Source organism: Oncorhynchus kisutch, unplaced genomic scaffold (genome assembly GCF_002021735.2).
Source record: "Oncorhynchus kisutch isolate 150728-3 unplaced genomic scaffold, Okis_V2 scaffold901, whole genome shotgun sequence".
NCBI classification, from domain to species: Eukaryota; Metazoa; Chordata; class Actinopteri; order Salmoniformes; family Salmonidae; genus Oncorhynchus; species Oncorhynchus kisutch.
The window spans coordinates 142,992-153,496 of NW_022262846.1; the positions used below are offsets into that span (position 1 = coordinate 142,992).

Here is a 10,505-nt window from a genome sequence, read left to right on the forward strand (position 1 = left end):
CAGCAATGCAGGGTGGCAAGCCTGCTCGAAAGTCCAAGCGGATGGCTGTTTGCGAAGTGAGTTGGTGCTTCGCCTCAGAAAATAATCACCCCATTTGTGGTTCGAACCCACAAATACGAGATTAAGAGTCTCATGCTCTACCGTCTGAGTTAGCCAGGTAGTTCAATTGTCAAACTGACTCGGACCGAGTATTGTACATCTATGTTTTTGCAAGATATGGTAAACAGGTGATCAGGCTCCTGTGGCGCAATTGGTGAGTGCGTGGTACTTATACAGCAGTATGCAGCGAAGCAATCCCGAGGTTGTGAGTTCGACCCTCACCAGGAGCATGTACTTTTCTTGAACCCTTTGCCTGTCTATTTATGCTCTACCGACTGAGCTTGCCAGGTACCTCAACAGTAGTGTTGACTTGGTCCGAATATCGTTCAGCTCCATTTCTGCAAAATATGAAGATCAGTGAAAGTGTTGTTGATGGATCCTGTGGTGCAATCTGTTAGCATGTTGTACTTATACAGCAGTATACAGAAATTAGATGACAAGGTTATGAGTTCAACTCCCACCAGGAGCAAGTATTCTTCTAGAAGCCTATCCCTGTCTATTTCTTGTCCAGAAAATTAGCATTTATTCATTAATTTAGGAGGACGTTTCATAGATAATAGGTATGTCATTGAGATGACAGGTCAGAGTGCAGGCAGAGATAGAATACAAAATCATCGTCTTCTCTATCACCAGCTATGCCTGACACGTCAGCATTGCAGGGTGGCAAGCCTGCTCGAAAGTCCAAGCGGATGGCTGTTTGCTAAGTGAGTTGGTGCTTCGCCTCAGAAAATAATCACCCCATTTGTGTTTCGAACCCACAAATACGAGATTAAGAGTCTCATGCTCTACCGTCTAAGTTAGCCAGGTAGTTCAATTGTCGAACTGACTCGGACCGAGTATTGTACATCTATGTTTTTGCAAGATATGGTAAACAGGTGATCAGGCTCCTGTGGCGCAATCGGTTAGCGCGTGGTACTTATACGGCAGTATGCAGCTAAGCAATGCCGAGGTTGTGAGTTCGACTCTCACCAGGAGCATGTACTTTTCTTGAACCCTTTGCCTGTCTATTTATGCTCCACCGACTGAGCTAGCCAGGTACCTCAACAGTAGTATTAACTTGGTCCGAATATCGTTCAGCTCCATTTCTGCAAAATATGAAGATCAGTGAAAGTGTTGTTGATGGATCCTGTGGTGCAATCTGTTAGCATGTTGTACTTATACAGCAGTATACAGAAATTATATGACAAGGTTAAGAGTTCAACTCCCACCAGGAGCAAGTATTCTTCTAGAAGCCTATCCCTGTCTATTTCTTGTCCAGAAAATTAGCATTTATTCAATTCATTTAGGAGGACGTTTCATAGATAATAGGTATGTCATTGAGATGACAGGTCAGAGTGCAGGCAGAGATAGAATACAAAATCATCGTCTTCTCTATCACCAGCTATGCCTGACACGTCAGCAATGCAGGGTGGCAAGCCTGCTCGAAAGTCCAAGCGGATGGCTGTTTGCTAAGTGAGTTGGTGCTTCGCCTCAGAAAATAATCACCCCATTTGTGGTTCGAACCCACAAATACGAGATTAAGAGTCTCATGCTCTACCGTCTAAGTTAGCCAGGTAGGTCAATTGTCGAACTGACTCGGACCGAGTATTGTACATCTATGTTTTTGCAAGATATGGTAAACAGGTGATCAGGCTCCTGTGGCGCAATCGGTTAGCGCGTGGTACTTATACAGCAGTATGCAGCGAAGCAATGCCGAGGTTGTGAGTTCAAGCCTCACCAGGAGCATGCCATTTTCTTGAACCCTTTGCCTGTCTATTTATGCTCTCCCGACTGAGCTTGCCAGGTACCTCAACAGTAGTGTTGACTTGGTCCGAATATCGTTCAGCTCCATTTCTGCAAAATATGAAGATCAGTGAAAGTGTTGTTGATGGATCCTGTGGTGCAATCTGTTAGCATGTTGTACTTATACAGCAGTATACAGAAATTAGATGACAAGGTTATGAGTTCAACTCCCACCAGGAGCAAGTATTCTTCTAGAAGCCTATCCCTGTCTATTTCTTGTCCAGAAAATTAGCATTTATTCATTAATTTAGGAGGACGTTTCATAGATAATAGGTATGTCATTGAGATGACAGGTCAGAGTGCAGGCAGAGATAGAATACAAAATCATCGTCTTCTCTATCACCAGCTATGCCTGACACGTCAGCAATGCAGGGTGGCAAGCCTGCTCGAAAGTCCAAGCGGATGGCTGTTTGCGAAGTGAGTTGGTGCTTCGCCTCAGAAAATAATCACCCCATTTGTGGTTCGAACCCACAAATACGAGATTAAGAGTCTCATGCTCTACCGTCTGAAGTTAGCCAGGTAGGTCAATTGTCGAACTGACTCGGACCGAGTATTGTACATCTATGTTTTTGCAAGATATGGTAAACAGGTGATCAGGCTCCTGTGGCGCAATCGGTTAGCGCGTGGTACTTATACAGCAGTATGCAGCGAAGCAATGCCGAGGTTGTGAGTTCGACCCTCACCAGGAGCATGTACTTTTCTTGAACCCTTTGCCTGTCTATTTATGCTCTACCGACTGAGCTTGCCAGGTACCTCAACAGTAGTGTTGACTTGGTCCGAATATCGTTCAGCTCCATTTCTGCAAAATATGAAGATCAGTGAAAGTGTTGTTGATGGATCCTGTGGTGCAATCTGTTAGCATGTTGTACTTATACAGCAGTATACAGAAATTATATGACAAGGTTAAGAGTTCAACTCCCACCAGGAGCAAGTATTCTTCTAGAAGCCTATCCCTGTCTATTTCTTGTCCAGAAAATTAGCATTTATTCAATTCATTTAGGAGGACGTTTCATAGATAATAGGTATGTCATTGAGATGACAGGTCAGAGTGCAGGCAGAGATAGAATACAAAATCATCGTCTTCTCTATCACCAGCTATGCCTGACACGTCAGCAATGCAGGGTGGCAAGCCTGCTCGAAAGTCCAAGCGGATGGCTGTTTGCGAAGTGAGTTGGTGCTTCGCCTCAGAAAATAATCACCCCATTTGTGGTTCGAACCCACAAATACGAGATTAAGAGTCTCATGCTCTACCGTCTGAGTTAGCCAGGTAGGTCAATTGTCGAACTGACTCGGACCGAGTATTGTACATCTATGTTTTTGCAAGATATGGTAAACAGGTGATCAGGCTCCTGTGGCGCAATCGGTTAGCGCGTGGTACTTATACAGCAGTATGCAGCGAAGCAATGCCGAGGTTGTGAGTTCGAGCCTCACCAGGAGCATGTAATTTTCTTGAACCCTTTGTCCTGTCTATTTATGCTCTACCGACTGAGCTATGCCAGGTACCTCAACAGTAGTGTTGACTTGGTCCGAATATCGTTCAGCTCCATTTCTGCAAAATATGAAGATCAGTGAAAGTGTTGTTGATGGATCCTGTGGTGCAATCTGTTAGCATGTTGTACTTATATAGCAGTATACAGAAATTAGATGACAAGGTTATGAGTTCAACTCCCACCAGGAGCAAGTATTCTTCTAGAAGCCTATCCCTGTCTATTTCTTGTCCAGAAAATTAGCATTTATTCAATCCATTTAGGAGGACGTTTCATAGATAATAGGTATGTCATTGAGATGACAGGTCAGAGTGCAGGCAGAGATAGAATACAAAATCATCGTCTTCTCTATCACCAGCTATGCCTGACACGTCAGCAATGCAGGGTGGCAAGCCTGCTCGAAAGTCCAAGCAGATGGCTGTTTGCGAAGTGAGTTGGTGCTTCGCCTCAGAAAATAATCACCCCATTTGTGGTTCGAACCCACAAATACGAGATTAAGAGTCTCATGCTCTACCGTCTGAGTTAGCCAGGTAGGTCAATTGTCGAACTGACTCGGACCGAGTATTGTACATCTATGTTTTTGCAAGATATGGTAAACAGGTGATCAGGCTCCTGTGGCGCAATCGGTTAGCGCGTGGTACTTATACAGCAGTATGCAGCGAAGCAATGCCGAGGTTGTGAGTTCGACCCTCACCAGGAGCATGTAATTTTCTTGAACCCTTTGCCTGTCTATTTATGCTCTACCGACTGAGCTAGCCAGGTACCTCAACAGTAGTATTGACTTGGTCCGAATATCGTTCAGCTCCATTTCTGCAAAATATGAAGATCAGTGAAAGTGTTGTTGATGGATCCTGTGGTGCAATCTGTTAGCATGTTGTACTTATACAGCAGTATACAGAAATTAGATGACAAGGTTATGAGTTCAACTCCCACCAGGAGCAAGTATTCTTCTAGAAGCCTATCCCTGTCTATTTCTTGTCCAGAAAATTAGCATTTATTCAATCCATTTAGGAGGACGTTTCATAGATAATAGGTATGTCATTGAGATGACAGGTCAGAGTGCAGGCAGAGATAGAATACAAAATCATCGTCTTCTCTATCACCAGCTATGCCTGACACGTCAGCAATGCAGGGTGGCAAGCCTGCTCGAAAGTCCAAGCGGATGGCTGTTTGCGAAGTGAGTTGGTGCTTCGCCTCAGAAAATAATCACCCCATTTGTGGTTCGAACCCACAAATACGAGATTAAGAGTCTCATGCTCTACCGTCTGAGTTAGCCAGGTAGGTCAATTGTCGAACTGACTCGGACCGAGTATTCTACATCTATGTTTGTGCAAAATATGGTAAACAGGTGATCAGGCTCCTGTGGCGCAATCGGTTAGCGCGTGGTACTTATACAGCAGTATGCAGCGAAGCAATGCCGAGGTTGTGAGTTCGAGCCTCACCAGGAGCATGTAATTTTCTTGAACCCTTTGCCTGTCTATTTATGCTCTACCGACTGAGCTAGCCAGGTACCTCAACAGTAGTATTGACTTGGTCCGAATATCGTTCAGCTCCATTTCTGCAAAATATGAAGATCAGTGAAAGTGTTGTTGATGGATCCTGTGGTGCAATCTGTTAGCATGTTGTACTTATACAGCAGTATACAGAAATTATATGACAAGGTTATGAGTTCAACTCCCACCAGGAGCAAGTATTCTTCTAGAAGCCTATCCCTGTCTATTTCTTGTCCAGAAAATTAGCATTTATTCAATTCATTTAGGAGGACGTTTCATAGATAATAGGTATGTCATTGAGATGACAGGTCAGAGTGCAGGCAGAGATAGAATACAAAATCATCGTCTTCTCTATCACCAGCTATGCCTGACACGTCAGCAATGCAGGGTGGCAAGCCTGCTCGAAAGTCCAAGCGGATGGCTGTTTGCGAAGTGAGTTGGTGCTTCGCCTCAGAAAATAATCACCCCATTTGTGGTTCGAACCCACAAATACGAGATTAAGAGTCTCATGCTCTACCGTCTGAGTTAGCCAGGTAGGTCAATTGTCGAACTGACTCGGACCGAGTATTGTACATCTATGTTTTTGCAAGATATGGTAAACAGGTGATCAGGCTCCTGTGGCGCAATCGGTTAGCGCGTGGTACTTATACAGCAGTATGCAGCGAAGCAATGCCGAGGTTGTGAGTTCGAGCCTCACCAGGAGCATGTAATTTTCTTGAACCCTTTGCCTGTCTATTTATGCTCTACCGACTGAGCTTGCCAGGTACCTCAACAGTAGTATTGACTTGGTCCGAATATCGTTCAGCTCCATTTCTGCAAAATATGAAGATCAGTGAAAGTGTTGTTGATGGATCCTGTGGTGCAATCTGTTAGCATGTTGTACTTATACAGCAGTATACAGAAATTATATGACAAGGTTATGAGTTCAACTCCCACCAGGAGCAAGTATTCTTCTAGAAGCCTATCCCTGTCTATTTCTTGTCCAGAAAATTAGCATTTATTCAATCATTTAGGAGGACGTTTCATAGATAATAGGTATGTCATTGAGATGACAGGTCAGAGTGCAGGCAGAGATAGAATACAAAATCATCGTCTTCTCTATCACCAGCTATGCCTGACACGTCAGCAATGCAGGGTGGCAAGCCTGCTCGAAAGTCCAAGCGGATGGCTGTTTGCGAAGTGAGTTGGTGCTTCGCCTCAGAAAATAATCACCCCATTTGTGGTTCGAACCCACAAATACGAGATTAAGAGTCTCATGCTCTACCGTCTGAGTTAGCCAGGTAGGTCAATTGTCGAACTGACTCGGACCGAGTATTGTACATCTATGTTTTGCAAGATATGGTAAACAGGTGATCAGGCTCCTGTGGCGCAATCGGTTAGCGCGTGGTACTTATACAGCAGTATGCAGCGAAGCAATGCCGAGGTTGTGAGTTCGAGCCTCACCAGGAGCATGTAATTTTCTTGAACCCTTTGCCTGTCTATTTATGCTCTACCGACTGAGCTTGCCAGGTACCTCAACAGTAGTATTGACTTGGTCCGAATATCGTTCAGCTCCATTTCTGCAAAATATGAAGATCAGTGAAAGTGTTGTTGATGGATCCTGTGGTGCAATCTGTTAGCATGTTGTACTTATATAGCAGTATACAGAAATTAGATGACAAGGTTATGAGTTCAACTCCCACCAGGAGCAAGTATTCTTCTAGAAGCCTATCCCTGTCTATTTCTTGTCCAGAAAATTAGCATTTATTCAATCCATTTAGGAGGACGTTTCATAGATAATAGGTATGTCATTGAGATGACAGGTCAGAGTGCAGGCAGAGATAGAATACAAAATCATCGTCTTCTCTATCACCAGCTATGCCTGACACGTCAGCAATGCAGGGTGGCAAGCCTGCTCGAAAGTCCAAGCGGATGGCTGTTTGCGAAGTGAGTTGGTGCTTCGCCTCAGAAAATAATCACCCCATTTGTGGTTCGAACCCACAAATACGAGATTAAGAGTCTCATGCTCTACCGTCTGAGTTAGCCAGGTAGGTCAATTGTCGAACTGACTCGGACCGAGTATTGTACATCTATGTTTTTGCAAGATATGGTAAACAGGTGATCAGGCTCCTGTGGCGCAATCGGTTAGCGCGTGGTACTTATACAGCAGTATGCAGCGAAGCAATGCCCGAGGTTGTGAGTTCGACCCTCACCAGGAGCATGTACTTTTCTTGAACCCTTTGCCTGTCTATTTATGCTCTACCGACTGAGCTTGCCAGGTACCTCAACAGTAGTGTTGACTTGGTCCGAATATCGTTCAGCTCCATTTCTGCAAAATATGAAGATCAGTGAAAGTGTTGTTGATGGATCCTGTGGTGCAATCTGTTAGCATGTTGTACTTATACAGCAGTATACAGAAATTAGATGACAAGGTTATGAGTTCAACTCCCACCAGGAGCAAGTATTCTTCTAGAAGCCTATCCCTGTCTATTTCTTGTCCAGAAAATTAGCATTTATTCATTCATTTAGGAGGACGTTTCATAGATAATAGGTATGTCATTGAGATGACAGGTCAGAGTGCAGGCAGAGATAGAATACAAAATCATCGTCTTCTCTATCACCAGCTATGCCTGACACGTCAGCAATGCAGGGTGGCAAGCCTGCTCGAAAGTCCAAGCGGATGGCTGTTTTGCTAAGTGAGTTGGTGCTTCGCCTCAGAAAATAATCACCCCATTTGTGTTTCGAACCCACAAATACGAGATTAAGAGTCTCATGCTCTACCGTCTAAGTTAGCCAGGTAGTTCAATTGTCGAACTGACTCGGACCGAGTATTGTACATCTATGTTTTTGCAAGATATGGTAAACAGGTGATCAGGCTCCTGTGGCGCAATCGGTTAGCGCGTGGTACTTATACGGCAGTATGCAGCGAAGCAATGCCGAGGTTGTGAGTTCGACTCTCACCAGGAGCATGTACTTTTCTTGAACCCTTTGCCTGTCTATTTATGCTCCACCGACTGAGCTAGCCAGGTACCTCAACAGTAGTATTGACTTGGTCCGAATATCGTTCAGCTCCATTTCTGCAAAATATGAAGATCAGTGAAAGTGTTGTTGATGGATCCTGTGGTGCAATCTGTTAGCATGTTGTACTTATACAGCAGTATACAGAAATTATATGACAAGGTTAAGAGTTCAACTCCCACCAGGAGCAAGTATTCTTCTAGAAGCCTATCCCTGTCTATTTCTTGTCCAGAAAATTAGCATTTATTCAATTCATTTAGGAGGACGTTTCATAGATAATAGGTATGTCATTGAGATGACAGGTCAGAGTGCAGGCAGAGATAGAATACAAAATCATCGTCTTCTCTATCACCAGCTATGCCTGACACGTCAGCAATGCAGGGTGGCAAGCCTGCTCGAAAGTCCAAGCGGATGGCTGTTTGCGAAGTGAGTTGGTGCTTCGCCTCAGAAAATAATCACCCCATTTGTGGTTCGAACCCACAAATACGAGATTAAGAGTCTCATGCTCTACCGTCTGAAGTTAGCCAGGTAGGTCAATTGTCGAACTGACTCGGACCGAGTATTGTACATCTATGTTTTTGCAAGATATGGTAAACAGGTGATCAGGCTCCTGTGGCGCAATCGGTTAGCGCGTGGTACTTATACAGCAGTATGCAGCGAAGCAAGCCGAGGTTGTGAGTTCAAGCCTCACCAGGAGCATGCCATTTTCTTGAACCCTTTGCCTGTCTATTTATGCTCTCCCGACTGAGCTTGCCAGGTACCTCAACAGTAGTGTTGACTTGGTCCGAATATCGTTCAGCTCCATTTCTGCAAAATATGAAGATCAGTGAAAGTGTTGTTGATGGATCCTGTGGTGCAATCTGTTAGCATGTTGTACTTATACAGCAGTATACAGAAATTAGATGACAAGGTTATGAGTTCAACTCCCACCAGGAGCAAGTATTCTTCTAGAAGCCTATCCCTGTCTATTTCTTGTCCAGAAAATTAGCATTTATTCATTTAATTTAGGAGGACGTTTCATAGATAATAGGTATGTCATTGAGATGACAGGTCAGAGTGCAGGCAGAGATAGAATACAAAATCATCGTCTTCTCTATCACCAGCTATGCCTGACACGTCAGCATTGCAGGGTGGCAAGCCTGCTCGAAAGTCCAAGCGGATGGCTGTTTGCTAAGTGAGTTGGTGCTTCGCCTCAGAAAATAATCACCCCATTGTGGTTCGAACCCACAAATACGAGATTAAGAGTCTCATGCTCTACCGTCTAAGTTAGCCAGGTAGGTCAATTGTCGAACTGACTCGGACCGAGTATTGTACATCTATGTTTTTGCAAGATATGGTAAACAGGTGATCAGGCTCCTGTGGCGCAATCGGTTAGCGCGTGGTACTTATACGGCAGTATGCAGCTAAGCAATGCCGAGGTTGTGAGTTCGACTCTCACCAGGAGCATGTACTTTTCTTGAACCCTTTGCCTGTCTATTTATGCTCCACCGACTGAGCTAGCCAGGTACCTCAACAGTAGTATTAACTTGGTCCGAATATCGTTCAGCTCCATTTCTGCAAAATATGAAGATCAGTGAAAGTGTTGTTGATGGATCCTGCTGTGTGCAATCTGTTAGCATGTTGTACTTATACAGCAGTATACAGAAATTATATGACAAGGTTAAGAGTTCAACTCCCACCAGGAGCAAGTATTCTTCTAGAAGCCTATCCCTGTCTATTTCTTGTCCAGAAAATAGCATTTATTCAATTCATTTAGGAGGACGTTTCATAGATAATAGGTATGTCATTGAGATGACAGGTCAGAGTGCAGGCAGAGATAGAATACAAATCATCGTCTTCTCTATCACCAGCTATGCCTGACACGTCAGCAATGCAGGGTGGCAAGCCTGCTCGAAAGTCCAAGCGGATGGCTGTTTGCTAGTGAGTTGGTGCTTCGCCTCAGAAAATAATCACCCCCATTTGTGTTTCGAACCCACAAATACGAGATTAAGAGTCTCATGCTCTACAGTCTAAGTTCGCCAGGTAGGTCAATTGTCGAACTGACTCGGACCGAGTATTGTACATCTATGTTTTTGCAAAGATATGGTAAACAGGTGATCAGGCTCCTGTGGCGCAATCGGTTAGCGCGTGGGTACTTATACAGCCAGTATGCAGCGAAGCAATGCCGAGGTTGTGAGTTCAAGCCCTCACAGGAGCATGCCATTCTTGAACCTTTTGCTGTCTATTTATGCTCTACCGACTGAGCTGGCCAGGTACATCAACAGTAGTATTGACTGGTCCGAATATCGTTCAGCTCCATTTCTGCAAAATATGAAGATCAGTGAAAAGTGTTGTTGATGGATCCTGGGTGCAATCTGTTAGCATGTTGTACTTATATAGCAGTATACAGAAATTAGATGACAAGGTTATGAGTTCACTCCCACCAGCGAGCAAGTATTCTTCTAGAAGCCTACCCTACCCGTCTAATTTCTTGTCCAGAAAATTAGCATTTATTCAATCCATTTAGGAGGACGTTCATAGATAATAGTATGTCTGAGATGACAGGTCAGAGTTACAGCAGAGATAGAATACAAAATCATCGTCTTCTCTATCACCAGCTATGCTGACACGTCAGCAATGCAGGGTGGCAAACCTGCTCGAAAGTCCA

The 10,505-nt window shown here is 44.2% G+C and overlaps 11 non-coding genes across 11 annotated transcripts; all 11 read left to right on the forward strand.

Moving 5' to 3' along the window:
• The first annotated feature begins 982 nt into the window (after positions 1-982).
• trnai-uau (transfer RNA isoleucine (anticodon UAU)) lies at positions 983-1,076 on the forward strand. The gene is made up of 2 exons: positions 983-1,020; positions 1,041-1,076. It is a non-coding gene; the product is annotated as a tRNA-Ile (tRNA).
• Positions 1,077-1,730: 654 nt separating this feature from the next.
• trnai-uau (transfer RNA isoleucine (anticodon UAU)) lies at positions 1,731-1,824 on the forward strand. Its single transcript has 2 exons — positions 1,731-1,768; positions 1,789-1,824. It is a non-coding gene; the product is annotated as a tRNA-Ile (tRNA).
• Positions 1,825-2,478: 654 nt separating this feature from the next.
• Positions 2,479-2,572, forward strand: trnai-uau (transfer RNA isoleucine (anticodon UAU)). The gene is made up of 2 exons: positions 2,479-2,516; positions 2,537-2,572. It is a non-coding gene; the product is annotated as a tRNA-Ile (tRNA).
• A 654-nt stretch (positions 2,573-3,226) lies between these two features.
• trnai-uau (transfer RNA isoleucine (anticodon UAU)) lies at positions 3,227-3,320 on the forward strand. Its single transcript has 2 exons — positions 3,227-3,264; positions 3,285-3,320. It is a non-coding gene; the product is annotated as a tRNA-Ile (tRNA).
• A 656-nt stretch (positions 3,321-3,976) lies between these two features.
• Positions 3,977-4,070, forward strand: trnai-uau (transfer RNA isoleucine (anticodon UAU)). Its single transcript has 2 exons — positions 3,977-4,014; positions 4,035-4,070. It is a non-coding gene; the product is annotated as a tRNA-Ile (tRNA).
• Positions 4,071-4,724: 654 nt separating this feature from the next.
• Positions 4,725-4,818, forward strand: trnai-uau (transfer RNA isoleucine (anticodon UAU)). The gene is made up of 2 exons: positions 4,725-4,762; positions 4,783-4,818. It is a non-coding gene; the product is annotated as a tRNA-Ile (tRNA).
• Positions 4,819-5,472: 654 nt separating this feature from the next.
• On the forward strand, positions 5,473-5,566 carry trnai-uau (transfer RNA isoleucine (anticodon UAU)). The gene is made up of 2 exons: positions 5,473-5,510; positions 5,531-5,566. It is a non-coding gene; the product is annotated as a tRNA-Ile (tRNA).
• Positions 5,567-6,218: 652 nt separating this feature from the next.
• trnai-uau (transfer RNA isoleucine (anticodon UAU)) lies at positions 6,219-6,312 on the forward strand. The gene is made up of 2 exons: positions 6,219-6,256; positions 6,277-6,312. It is a non-coding gene; the product is annotated as a tRNA-Ile (tRNA).
• Positions 6,313-7,715: 1,403 nt separating this feature from the next.
• trnai-uau (transfer RNA isoleucine (anticodon UAU)) lies at positions 7,716-7,809 on the forward strand. Its single transcript has 2 exons — positions 7,716-7,753; positions 7,774-7,809. It is a non-coding gene; the product is annotated as a tRNA-Ile (tRNA).
• Positions 7,810-8,464: 655 nt separating this feature from the next.
• On the forward strand, positions 8,465-8,557 carry trnai-uau (transfer RNA isoleucine (anticodon UAU)). The gene is given in 2 exon segments: positions 8,465-8,502; positions 8,522-8,557. It is a non-coding gene; the product is annotated as a tRNA-Ile (tRNA).
• Positions 8,558-9,210: 653 nt separating this feature from the next.
• trnai-uau (transfer RNA isoleucine (anticodon UAU)) lies at positions 9,211-9,304 on the forward strand. Its single transcript has 2 exons — positions 9,211-9,248; positions 9,269-9,304. It is a non-coding gene; the product is annotated as a tRNA-Ile (tRNA).
• The last annotated feature ends 1,201 nt before the right edge of the window (positions 9,305-10,505 follow it).